Here is a 13,229-nt window from a genome sequence, read left to right on the forward strand (position 1 = left end):
ATTCTGAGGGGGCTTGACAGGGTAGATGCAGAGAGGCTGTTTCTCCTCGTGGGAGAATCTAGAACTAGGGGGCATAGTTTCAGAATAAGGGGCCACCCATTTAAAACGGAAATGAGTTAGAATTTCTTCTCTCAGAGGGTCATGAATCTTTGGAATTCTCTACCCTAGCGAGCTGTGGAGGTTGGGGTCATTGAATATATTTAAGGTGGAGATAGACAGATTTTTGAAAGTTAAGGGAGTCCAGGGTTATGGGGAGAGGGCAGGGAATGGAGTTGAGGCCAAAATCAGATCAGCCGTGATCTTATTGAATGGGGAGCAGGCTCAATGGGCCAGATGGCCTACTCATGCTCCTATTTCTTACGTTCTTATGGTAGTCGGAGTGAATGAAAGGGTTCAGGGTGGGTCTGAGGAAAGGGAGAATAGTTACTGAACTTCATGTTCAACTTCACAATCTGGGTCAGTCCAAAGTCATAAACCGTTCTCAACGTCATTCGTATCCTTAAGTGGATCAGTTTCTGTGCACCACAGCAGCTCCAAGAGTTGTTGAACTTTGGGGAGGCGGGCCTGACTCCGTGGACGTCAGAGGGCTGGGCTGTGCTTTATCGCTTGTCAGATCATTATTATTCATTTCATACAGAAGCTTCAGGTCAAAAGTCGGCCAATCACCGTAAAACACGGAAGAGGCATTCGGCGGGGGGGGGAGCATGAAAGACCAGAATACGAACTTGAGAGATATTCCCCAACTCGGAGCTGACAGAAGGTAAACTTTGCTTCCACACTTCCCCGTTGCCTTGATATTCCTGACTTCCTTCTCAATCCAGGTATTTCCACGGGCGAGGCTCTGTGTCTGAGGGACTTTTACCGAACATCCCACAAGTAGTCTGGTCCTGGGTGGGTTGGCGCAACCCCTCTCCAGTGCACCAATTACATGCGGAAAGTTCATTTTGTTTTTCTATTTCGCTTGAGTGCACATTTCTAATCACGCTATTTTTATGCTTTTACAAGCATGAACCGTTCTGACGATCAAACCCACCCGCTTCTAGTTTAAAGATGCGTTTTGGTTTCTCTCGGAATAAATAGCTTGCTAAGAACGAACTTCTGTGGGAGGCCAGTAGAAATATGATTGATCCCTTTGAGGCAGTCCGAAGTATATATATTTTTTAAAGGGAGTATGGTTTTAACAATAATCACCGATTGCCATGAATTGTTCTGCTAGATTTGGGTGGGGCATGCCGAGATTTGGAATATTTGAACTGTACCCTAGAATCATAGAATCTTACAGCACAGAAGGATACCATTCAGGCCGTCGAGCCCATGCCGGCTCTTTGCAAGAACTGTCCAATTTAGTCCCAGCTCTTTCCCCATAACCGTGCAAATTAGTCATCTTCCAGTAAAAGTCCAATTGCCTTTTGAAAATCTGATTCCACCACACTTTCAGTTAGTGTGTTCGACATTTTAACAACCCTCTGTGTGAATAAATTTCTAATTTCCCCCTCTAGTTCTTTTGGTAATGACTTTAAATCTATGACCTTTGGTTACCAACCCACTTGGCAGAAGAAACAGTTTTTCCCTACTTCTGTCATAATTCTGAATACTTCTATTGGGTCTCCCCTTAACCTTCTCTGCCCCAAGGAAAATAATCCCAGCTTCTCCAAAGTCCCTTATCTCGCGTAAACTGCCTTTGTACCCTCTCCAAGTCCTTGACATCCTTCCTAAAGTGTGGTGTCCAGAATTAGACACCATACTCCAGCAGAGGCCTAATCAGAGTTATGTAAAGGTTTCCTTGATTTCCTTGCTTTGTATTCAATGCCAAGTATCCCATACACTTCCCTAACCACCTTAGGAACTTGCACTGCCACCTTCAAAGACTTGTGAATAAGTACCCCCACGTCCCTCTGCTCTTGCTCTACCCCGCCCTCAAAATAGCACCATTTAGATTATACTGCCTTACCATGTTGTTTCTCCCAAAGTGCATCACTTCACACTTATCCGCATTAAATTGCATCTGCCAAGCATCTGCCCATTTCACCAGTCTCTCTATGACCACCTGATGTCTGCTACTATCCTGCTCACTTTTTACTATGTTGCCAAATTTTGTATCATCCACAAACTTCAAAATTGTACTCCCTATACCCAAGTCCAGATCATTTTATATATAACAAGAAAAGCAATGGTCTTAATACTGACCCCTAAGGAACCCCACTGCATACTTCTCTCCAGTCAGAAAAAAATATCCGTTCACCCCTGTAAAGTCCTGTCCCCTCAGTACAGATTCACACGAGGCATGTAGTGAAGTCAAGGTCACTCTGGACCTGCACCTTTATTTCACAGCTCTGGAATGCTGCACTTGCCTGAGACCTGTCCTTATATACCTGTCTCTTGCAAGTGCACCCCTGGTGGTAAGGTATGTTGGTGGTTACAGGTCATATCTTATTACAGTCATGTATAGCATGTTAGGATACAGTTATATATAATAATGTAAGATACATGACAACCCCTACTCTCTGCCTCCTATCCCATAGCCAATTATGTACCCAAGTTACCACTGTGCTTTTTCGAATAAGTCTGTTATGTGCTATGTTATCAAATGTCTTTTGAAAGTCTATATATACATCTACTACACTACCGTCACCAGCCCTCTCTGTTATTCCATCAAAGAGCTCAATCAGATTAGTCAGACACAATTTTCCTTTCCAATCCATGCTGGGTGTCCCTTATTAACCCATGCTTCTGCAAGTGAGAATTAATTTTGCGCTTGACAGCGGCCTCTAGTAGTTTCCCCACCACTGATGTTGGGCTGATTGGCCTGCAGTTACCACGTTTATCCCTCTCCCATATTTTGAACATGGATGTAACATTTGCAATCTTCCAGTCCTCTGGCACCACTCCCATATCCAAGGAGGATTGAAAGATTGTCATCCGAGCTTCTGCTGTCTCCACCCTTGCTTCCCTCAGCAAACCAGGATGTATTCCATCTAGACCAGCTGATTTGTTAACTTTGAGGTATGCCAACCTATTTAGCACTTACTTTCTATCTATTTTTATCCTATCCAATATGCCTACTCCACCTATCTCTACTATGACATTACCTTCATCCTCTTCTTTGGTGAAGACAGATCACCATCCAGGACAAAGGAGCCAGCTTGATTAGTATACCCATCCACCACCTTAAACATTCACTCCCTCCATCACCGGCACACCGTGGCTGCAGTGTGTACCATCTACAAGATGCACTGCAGCAACTTGCCAAGGCTTTTTCGACAGCACCTCCCAAACCCACGACCTCTACCTCCTAAAAGGACAAGGGCAGCAGGTGCATGGGAACACCATCACCTCCAAGTTCCCCTCCAAGTCACACACCAGACTTGGAAATATATCGCCGTTCCTTCGTCGTCGCTGGGTCAAAATCCTGGAACTCCCTTCCTAACAGCACTATGGGAGTATGTTCATCATGTGGACTGCAGTGGTTCAAGAAGGCGGCTCACCACTACTTTCTCAAGGGCAATTAGGGATGAGCAATGAAATGATGGCGTTGCCTGTAATGGCCACACCCCAGGAACGAATGGGAAAAAAAAATGCAAAGTACTCATTCAGTAATAAGGGAAGTAAAAAGAACTCCGCAAGAATGGATTATCCATCTACTTGGTACATTTAAATCAAATTTTTGACAGTCTATAAAATGTCCATCAGGCTTTAAACTAAATAGTGGTGGGGAGAGATCAGGTGAGTGGAAATTTAAAAAGTCAAAGAGAAAGGAGAAGGAAATAGTGCAGGTTAGCGATAGGGGTAATGATAGCTAGAGTGTGACAGGAAGGGACAGAGCATATAAACATAAGAGTGCATCAGAAAGTGGGTCAGAGGAGGAAAACATGGTAAAAAGACAACATTAAAAGCTCTTTGTCTGAATGCACGCAGCATTCATAACAAGACAGAGGAGTTGACGGCACAAATAGAAATAAATGGGTATGATCTGATAGCAATTACAGAGATGTGGTTGCAAGGTTGGGAACTGAATATTCTGGGGTGTTTGACATTTCGGAAGGATAGGCAGAAATGAAAAGGAGGTGGGGTAGCTCTGTTAATGAAAGATGAAATCAGTGCAGTAGTCAGAAGATCAAGATGTAGAATCAGTTTGTGGAGATAAGAAATAATAAGGGAAATAAAAAGAAGTCACTGGTGGGAGTAGTCTATAGACTCCCTAACAGTAGCTGCACTGTAGGACAGAGTATAAATCAATAAATAATGGAGGCTTGTAAGAAAGGTATGCAATAATCATGGGGGATTTTAATCTTCATATTGATTGGACAAATCAAATTGGCAAAGGTAGCCCTGAGGAAGAGTTCATAGAGTGTATTTGGGATGGTTTCTTAAAACAATACGTTGTGGAACCAACCAGGGAGCAGATTAATTTAGATCTGGTAATGTGTAATGAGACTGGATTCATTAATGATCTCATAGTAAAGGATTCTCTTGGGACAAGTGATCAGAGCATGGTAGAATTTCATATTCAGTTTGAGGGTCAGAAAGTTAGGTCTCAAACTAGTGTCCTGAACTTAAATAAAGACAATTATTGTTGGGGTAAAAAGAAAGCTTCTCTTCTTCAAGGTGGATTCCCTGAAATAAGGAATTGACACCTGCCCTTATAACGACCACGGAATCAAACAAATGAAACCTTGGATTCTCTTTTAAGATCTTTATTCAAGCATATGCAGGGGAAGCTCACAGCCTTAGCCGCCTAAGACAGGATCTTCCCCGGGTGATGGTTTTACACACAGTTATACATTTTCTGAGGCGAGAAACCCTCATGCAAAGTCTTCTATGACCACCGGTTGGCCTACATTGATTCGTTAACCCTTATCAGACGGCTGCTGAATGGTTCCACAGATCTCCATCTCCCAGCTCAGTCTGCAGTTTCAACCTTGCTCTGAATTTTTAAGCTTGTTCTGCAGTTTTTAAAGATAAGCATACAGGCACGAGCTATGCCCTTTTAATCTGATTTCGTACCATATCCTTATTTTGATTTTAAGTATACTTTTTACCCCCTTACAATCCCCCCCTTATGGCCAACTTTCAATGACTGATGTACCATGACACGCAGGTCTTGTTGCACCTACCCTTTTCCTAATCTGTCACCATTCAGATAACATTCTGCCTTCCTGTTTTTGCCACCAAAGTGGATAACCTCGCATTTATCTACATTATACTGCATCTGCCATGCATTTGCCCACTCATCTAACCTGTCCAAGTCACCCTGCAGCCTCTTAGCATCCTCCTCACAGCTCACACTGCCACCCAGCTTAGTGTCATCTGCAAACTTGGAGATATTACATTCAATTCCTTTGTCTAAATTATTAATGTATATTGTAAATAGCTAGGGTCCCAGCACTGAACCTTGCGGTACCCCACTAGTCATTGCATGCCATTCTGAAAAGGACCTGTTTATCCTTACTCTCTGCTTCCTGTCTGCCAACCAGTTCTCTATCCACGTCAATACATTACCCCCAATACCATGTGCTTTAATTTTGCACACTAATCTCTTGTGTGGGACCTTGTTAAAAGCCTTTTGAAAGTCCAAATACACCACATCCACTGGTTCTCCCTTGTCCACTCTACCAGTTACATCCTCAAAAAACTCTAGAAGATTTGTCAAGCATGATTTCCCTTTCGTAAATCCATGCTGACTTGGACCGATCCTGTCACTGCTTTCCAAATGCGCTGCTCTTACATCTTTAATAATTGATTCAACATTTTCCCCACTGCCGATGTCAGGCTAACCGGTCTATAATTCCTTGTTTACTCTCTCCCTCCTTTTTAAAAAAAGTGGTGTTACATTAGCTACCCTCCAATCCATAGGAACTGATCCAGAGTCTACAGAATGTTGGAAAATGACTACCAATACATCCACTATTTCTAGGGCCACTTCCTTAAGTACTCTGGGATGCAGACTATCAGACCCTGGGGATTTATTGGCCTTCAATCCCATCAATTTCCCTAACACAATTTCCTGACTAATAAGGACTTCTTTCAATTATTCCTTCTCGCTAGACCCTCGGTCCCCTAGTATTTCCAGAAGGTTATTTGTGTCTTCCTTAGTGAAGACAGAACCAAAGTATTTGTTCAATTGGTCTGCCATTTCTTTATTCCCCATTATAAATTCACCTGATTCTGACTGCAAGGGACCTACATTTCTCTTCACTAATCTTTTTCTCTTCACTAATCTTTTTCTCTTCACTAATCTTTTTCTCTTCACAGATCTAGAGAACTTTTGCAGTCAGTTTTTATGTTCCCTGCTAGCTTACTTTCCTACTCTATTTCCCCCCTCTTAATTAAACTCTTTGTCCTCTTCTGCAGAATTCTAAATTTCTCTCAGTCCTCAGGTTTGCTGCTTTTTGTGGTCAATTTATATGCCTCTTCCTTGGCATATAAATTGGCCAAAATCCTAGCCAATTCACGTCTCATACCATCGAAGTTACCTTTCTTTAAGTTCAGGACCCTAGTCTCCGAATTAACTGTGTCACTCTCCATCTTAATGAAGAATTCTACCATATTATGGTCACTCTTCCCCCAAGGGGCCTCGCACAACAAGATTGCTAATTAATCCTCTCTCGTTACACAGCACCCAGTCTAGGATGGCCAGCTCTCTAGTTGGTTCCTTGACATATTGGTTGAGAAAACCATCCCTTATACACTCCAGGAAATCCTCCTCCACCATGTTGCTACCAATTTGGTTAGCCCAATCTATCTGTCCCGTTGATATATCGCTGGAACACATCTACGTATAGATCCATGTCCGCTTCCTCAAGCGGGGTTTCGCTATACCTTAGTTCTTTACACAGATTACCTCCTTCCCCGGCAATGTTTCAGCTCTAACTTGTAGGTGGTATTTAAAAGGAACTCACCCCAATAGCTGCCACATTGTCCGTGTTGGAGAGTCTGTAACCTGTTCGTGACGCCAATTGTTGGGGTAAAAAGAAGGCTTCTCTTCTTCAAGGTGGATTCCCTGAAATAAGGAATCGACACCTGTCCTTATAACGACCACGGAATCAAACACACGAAACCTTGGATTCACTTTTACGATCTTTATTCAAGCATGTGCAGGGGAAGCTCACAGTCTTAGCCACCTAAGAAAGGATCTTCCCTGAGTAATGGTTCTACACACAGTTATACATTTTATGAGGTGTGAGACCCTCATGCAAAGCCTTCTACGACCACCGGTTGGCCTGCAGCTTATCAGCGGAGCTACATTGATTCGTTAACCCTTATCAGACTGGCTGTTGAATGGTTCCACAACATCTCCATCTCCCAGCTCATGCAGAGCTGACCTCAGTCTATTGGAATGTGTTGTTCTGCAGTTTCAACCTTGCTCTGGATTTTTAAGCTTGTTCTGCAGTTTTTAAAAATAAGCACACTGGTACAAACTATGCTGTTTAACCTGATTTCGTATCATACCCTTATTTTGGTTTTAAATATACTTTTTACCCCCTTACAATTACAAAGGTATGAAGGCAGAGTTGGCTAAATTGGACTGGGAAAAAAGATTCAAGGATAAGATGGTAGTGACAGACATTTAAGGAAATATTTCATAACTCTCACCAAAGATATATTCCAGTGAGAAAAAAAGATGCTAAGAGAAGGATGAATCATCCGTGGCTAACTAAGGAAGTAAAGGATGGTATCAAATTGAAAACAAAGGCATACAATGCAAAGAACAGTGGAAGGCCAGAGGATTGGGACATTTTTAGAAACTAGCAAAAGGAAAACTAAAAAAAAATAGAGGATAGATTATGAGAGTAATCTAGAAAGAAATATAAAAACAGACAGTAAGAGCTTCTACAGGTATATAAAAAGGAAGCGAGTAGCTAAAGTAAACATTGGTCCCTTAGAGGATGAGACTGGGGAATTAATGGGGAACAGGGAAATGGCAGAGACTTTGAACAAGTATTTTGTATCGGTCTTCACGGTGGAAGACATTAAATGCATCCCGATAATTGATAATCAAGGGGCCACAGGGAGGGGGGAACTTAAAACAATCACTATCACTAGAGGAAAAGTACTAGGCAAACTTATGGGACTAAAGGTGGACAAGTCTCCTGGATCTGATGGCCTGCATCCTAGGGTCTTAAAATAAGTGGCTGCAGAGATAGTGGATGCCTTGGTTGTAATCTACCAAAATTCCCTGGATTCTGGAGAGGTCCCAGTAGATTGGAAAACTGCAAATGTAACGCTCCTATTTAAAAAAGGAGGGAGACAGAAAGCAGTAAACTATAGACTAGTTAGCCCAACATCTGTCAATGGGGAAAATGCTGGAGTCCATTATTAAGGAAGTAGTAACAGGACATTTAGAAAATCATAATACAGTCAAGCAGAGTCAGCATGATTTTATGAAAGAGAAATCATGTTTGACAAATTTGTTGGAGTTCTTTTGAGGATGCAACGAGCAGGGTGAATAAAGGGGAACCAGTAGATGTCGTGTGTTTGGATTTCCAGAAGGCATTCGATAAGGTTTCATATAAAAGGTTATTGCACAAGATAAGGGAAATGTGAAGTTATCCACTTTGGTAGGAAAAATAAAAAAGCAAATTATTATTTAAATGGGGAGAGATTACAAAATGCTACAGTACAGAGGGATCTGGGGGTCATTGTACATGAAACACAAAAAGTTAACATGCAGGTACAGCAAGTTAATTAGGAAGGCAAATAGAATGTGGCCTTTATTACAAAGGGGTTGGAATATAAAAGTAGGAAAGACTTGCTACAACTGTACAGGGCGTTGATGAAACCACACCTAAAATATTGCGCACAGTTTTGGTCTCCTTATTTAAGGAGGGATATACTTGCATTGGGGCAGTTCAGGGAAGGTTCACGAGGTTGATTCCTGCGATGAAGGAGTTGTCTTATGAAGAAAGGTTGAGCAGGTTGGGCCTATACTCATTGGAGTTTAGAAGAATGAGAGGTGATCTTATTGAAACGTATAAGATTCTGAGAGGGCTTGACAGGGTAGATGCAGAGAGGATGTTTCCCCTCGTGGGGGAATCTAGAACTAGGGCATAGTTCCAGAATAAGGGGTCGCCCATTTAAAACAGAGATGAGGAGGAATTTCTTCTTTGAGGGTCGTGAATCTTTGGAATTCTCTACCCCAGCGTGCTGTGGAGGCTGGGTCATTGAATATATTTAAGGTGGAGATAGACAGATTTTTGAACAATAAGGGTGTCAAGGGTTATGGGGAGCGGGCAGGGAAGTGTAGTTGAGGCCAAGATCAGATCTGCCATGATCTTATTGAATGGCGGAGCAGGCTTGAGGGGCCAAATGGCCTACTCTTGCTTATATTTCTTATGTTCTTATGTCCAGAAGTTCCAAGGGATCCCTGAGCACTTTATAAACGTGGTTTGACAATGTAGTGAGAGTCAACCTCTGCCAGTGAGCTCTCGGACTGCTTCCCTTCAGACTCTGTTTTGTTCCAATTCTGGATTTATATTCCAATTCTGCATTGTTGCAGAATGAAAACTGTTATGTATGTATCCGTCGGCAACCTGTATCATACCACCTCCAGAGGGCCTATCTGTTGGAGTCCCAAGGGATCCTACCATCCCTTGGGAGCACTGTACATAAGCAGGCCTTCCATTCTGTACCAGCACCCTGGAGTTTAAATAAAAGAGCTAAGGTCACACTTACTCATTGTCTACAGTACTTAGTTATGAGCGTAACAATTGGCGACGAGATAACGAACAACCACCCGAAAATGCAAAGAACTGTTGGTATCCTGGAGAAATTCTCAGAAGGGGATGATTGGGAGGCCTTTGTGGAGCGACGCGACCAATACTTTGTGGCCAACGAGCTGGAATGGGATGAGAACGCTGCCAAATGAAGGGCGATCCAACTTACCGTCGGTGGGTCAACAACCTATGGCCTCATGAAGAATCTTCTAGCTCCAGTGAAACCAACAACCAAATCCTATGAGGAACTGTGTATGCTGGGAAAACCTAAATCCAAAGGAAAGCGTTTTGATGGCAAGGTATCGATTCTACACATGTCAGCGGTCTGAAGGCCAGGAAGTGGCGAGCTACGTCGCCGAACTAAGGCGCCTTGCAGGACATTGCGAAATCGATGGATTCCTTGAACAAATGCTAAGAGACTTTTTTGTGCTTAGCATTGGCCATGAGTTAATCCTTCGCAAGCTATTGACTGTTGAAACACCGAATCTGAGCAAAGCCATAACGATAGCCCAGGCATTTATGTCCACCAGCGATTAACACCAAACAAATTTTGCAGCATAAAGAGGTTTCGGCAAGTACTGTACACAAAGTAATGTCGTTTTCAGGCAGGAATGTACACGCTGGCAGCTGCATGACCTCAGATAACCCAGAGTCCGCCATCAATCGTTAATGCGAGGCAGTTAACACTTTGTTGGCGCTGCGGAGGTGATCATCAAGCCCCTCAATGCCGCTTCAAACACTATGCGTGCAAAGGCTGTGGAACAATGGGACACCTCCAGCGAATGTGCAGGCTAGCTTCAAACCCTGAAAACCACCACGTTGCAGAGGAAGATCGATCCATGATGGATCAGGCTGAACTAGAGGCTCGAACCGAGGAGGCAGTAGTGTACGGGGTACACATTTTCACCACGAAATGTCCACTGATCATGTTAAAAGTTGAACTGAACGAAATTCCAGTATCCATGGAACTGGACATGGGTGCGAGTCAGTCTATCATGAGCAAAAAGGCCTTCGACAGGCTGTGGTGCAACAAGGCACACAGGCCCAAGCTTAGCCCCATTCATACCAAGCTAAGAATTTACACCAAAGAGCTGATCCCTGTTATTGGCAGCGCAAAAGTCAAAGTCTCCTGTGATGGACCAGTGCACCAACTCCCACTATGGATTGTACCAGGAGATGGCCCCATACTGTTCGGCAGAAGCTGGCTGGGAAAAATCCGCTGGAACTGGGACGACATTCGAGCGTTCTCGTCCATCAACGACGCCTCATGTGCCCAGGTTCTGAGCAAGTTCCCGTCGTTGTTTGAGCCAGGCATTGGAAGTTTCTCGGGGGCAAAGGTGCAGATCCACTTAGTTCTCGGTACACGACCCATCCACCACAAGGCACGGGCGGTGCCATATATGATGTGAGAGAAAGTGGAAATTGAGCTCGACTGGCTGCAGTGAGAAGGCATCATCGCGCCGGTGGAGTTCAATGAGTGGGCCAATCCAATTGTTCTGGTTCTCAAAGGTGACGGCACGGTCAGAATTTGTGGGGACTATAAATTAACTATTAACTGTTTTTCGCGACAGGACCAGTATCCACTACCCAAGGCAGACGACCTATTTGCAACTATTATGCTCATAATAAAGGATGAAACTGAGTACTGTATGCAATGAGTAAGTCTGATCTTAGCTCCTTTAATTAGACTCCAGAGTGCAGGTACAGAGTGGGAGGTATATAAGCAAGGTATATGGGACTCCAACAGGTAGATCCTCTGGTGGTGGTGTGATACAGGTTGCCAATGGTTAAATACATGACATCACTCCCTCGTAAAGTCAATAGTACACTTATTTACAGGGTGAGACGATCTGGGGCTTTTCGCTCTCTTGTCGATCGTCTCGGTACAAATGCAGGTGTGGGTGAGTTGGTTGGTTTTTCACTGGGCTGCTGAACAGCTGGCCTTGCTAGGCGGCTGGGGTTGGTGAGTTCAGCTTCATGGTCAACCATGATGTCGGTTGCCACGTGTGTGTGTGTGTGTGTGTGTGTGTCGGAGGGTCGAAGTTGGTGATGTCCTCTTCGGGTTGCTCGTAGCTGTTAGTGAACCGCAATTTGGTTTGGTCCAAATGCTTTCTGCACCTTAGTCCATTGGCCAATTTGACCTGAAACACTGTACTCCCTTCTTTGGCTATGACCGTGCCAGCAAGCCATTTGGGACCATGTCCATAATTGAGTACAAATACAGGGTTATTGGCCTCTATCGCGTGACAAGTTTGTGCGATCATGGTACATGCTTTGTTGATGCCGCCTGCCCTCGACGTGATCATGGAGGTCAGGGTGGACAAGAGAGAGCCTGGTTTTGAGCGTCCTTTTCATGAGCAGCTCAGCTGGGGGAGCCCCGGTGAGCGTTTGGGATCTGGTGTGGTAGCTGAGCAGCACTCGGGACAGCCGGATCTGCAGGGAGCCTTCCGACACATGTTTCAAGCTTTGCTTGATGGTTTGAACTGCCCATTCTGCCTGGCCGTTGGATGCGGGCTTGAATGGGGCAGTTGTGACGTGCTTGATCCCATTGCGGGTCATGAATTCCTTGAATTCAGCACTGGTGAAACACGGCCCATTGTCGCTGACTAGGACATCGGGCAGTCCGTGTGTGGCAAACATGGCTTGTAGACTTTCGATGGTGGCGGTGGACTTGCTTACAGACATTATTACACATTCAATCCATTTTGAATAAGCATCCACAACAACCAAGCACATTTTGCATAGAAATGGACCGCATAGTCAACGTGGATCCTAGACCACGGTTTGGAGGGCCATGACCACAAACTTAGTGCCTCTCTGGGTGCATTGCTCAGTTGAGAGCAAGTGTTGCATTGGCGCACGCATGACTGTAAAACTGAGTTGATGTCGGGCCACCACACATGGGATCTGGCTATGGCTTTCATCATTACAATGCCTGGGTGGATGCTGTGCAGGTCACGTATGAACGTTTCTCTGCCTTTCTTGGACAAGACCACACGATTACCCCACAAAAGAGTCCGCCTGTAAGGACATTTCGTCTTTGCGTCTGTGGATCGGCTTAATCTCTTCCTGCTTCTCCGCTGGTACGCTGGACCAGCTCCCATGGAGTACACAGTTTTTTACCAGGGACAGTAAAGGATCCTGGCTGGTCCAGGTCCTGATCTGGCGGGCTGTAACGGGTGACTTTTCATTTTCGAATGCATCCATCACCATGAGCAAGTCTGCAGGCTGTGCCATTTCCATCCCGGTGGTGGGCAATGATAGCCGACTGAGAATATCAGTGCAGTTCTCTGTGCCTGGTCTGTGGCGGATTACATAGTTGTATGCAGACAGTGTGAGTGCCCATCTTTGGATGCAGGCAGAGGCATTGGTGTTAATCCCTTTGTTTTCTGAGAATAGCAATATGAGCGGCTTATGGTCAGTTTCTAGCTCAAACTTGAGACCAAACAAATACTGGTGCATTTTTTTCACCCCGTAAACGCACGCCAGAGCTTCTTTTTCAATCACGTTTTAGGC

At 44.3% G+C, this 13,229-nt stretch overlaps 1 protein-coding gene across 4 annotated transcripts in view; it reads left to right on the plus strand.

Moving 5' to 3' along the window:
• Positions 1 to 682: 682 nt before the first annotated feature.
• Positions 683 to 13,229, plus strand: part of ugdh (UDP-glucose 6-dehydrogenase) — a 50,434-nt gene continuing 37,887 nt past the window's right edge. For 3 of the 4 annotated variants that reach the window (XM_070863287.1, XM_070863301.1, XM_070863309.1), the window contains exon 1: positions 683 to 760. The gene's annotated coding sequence lies outside the window, so the exon portion shown is untranslated. The other variant, XM_070863294.1, reaches the window with a different exon arrangement.

This window comes from Pristiophorus japonicus, chromosome 2 (genome assembly GCF_044704955.1).
Source record: "Pristiophorus japonicus isolate sPriJap1 chromosome 2, sPriJap1.hap1, whole genome shotgun sequence".
Lineage (NCBI taxonomy): Eukaryota > Metazoa > Chordata > Chondrichthyes > Pristiophoridae > Pristiophorus > Pristiophorus japonicus.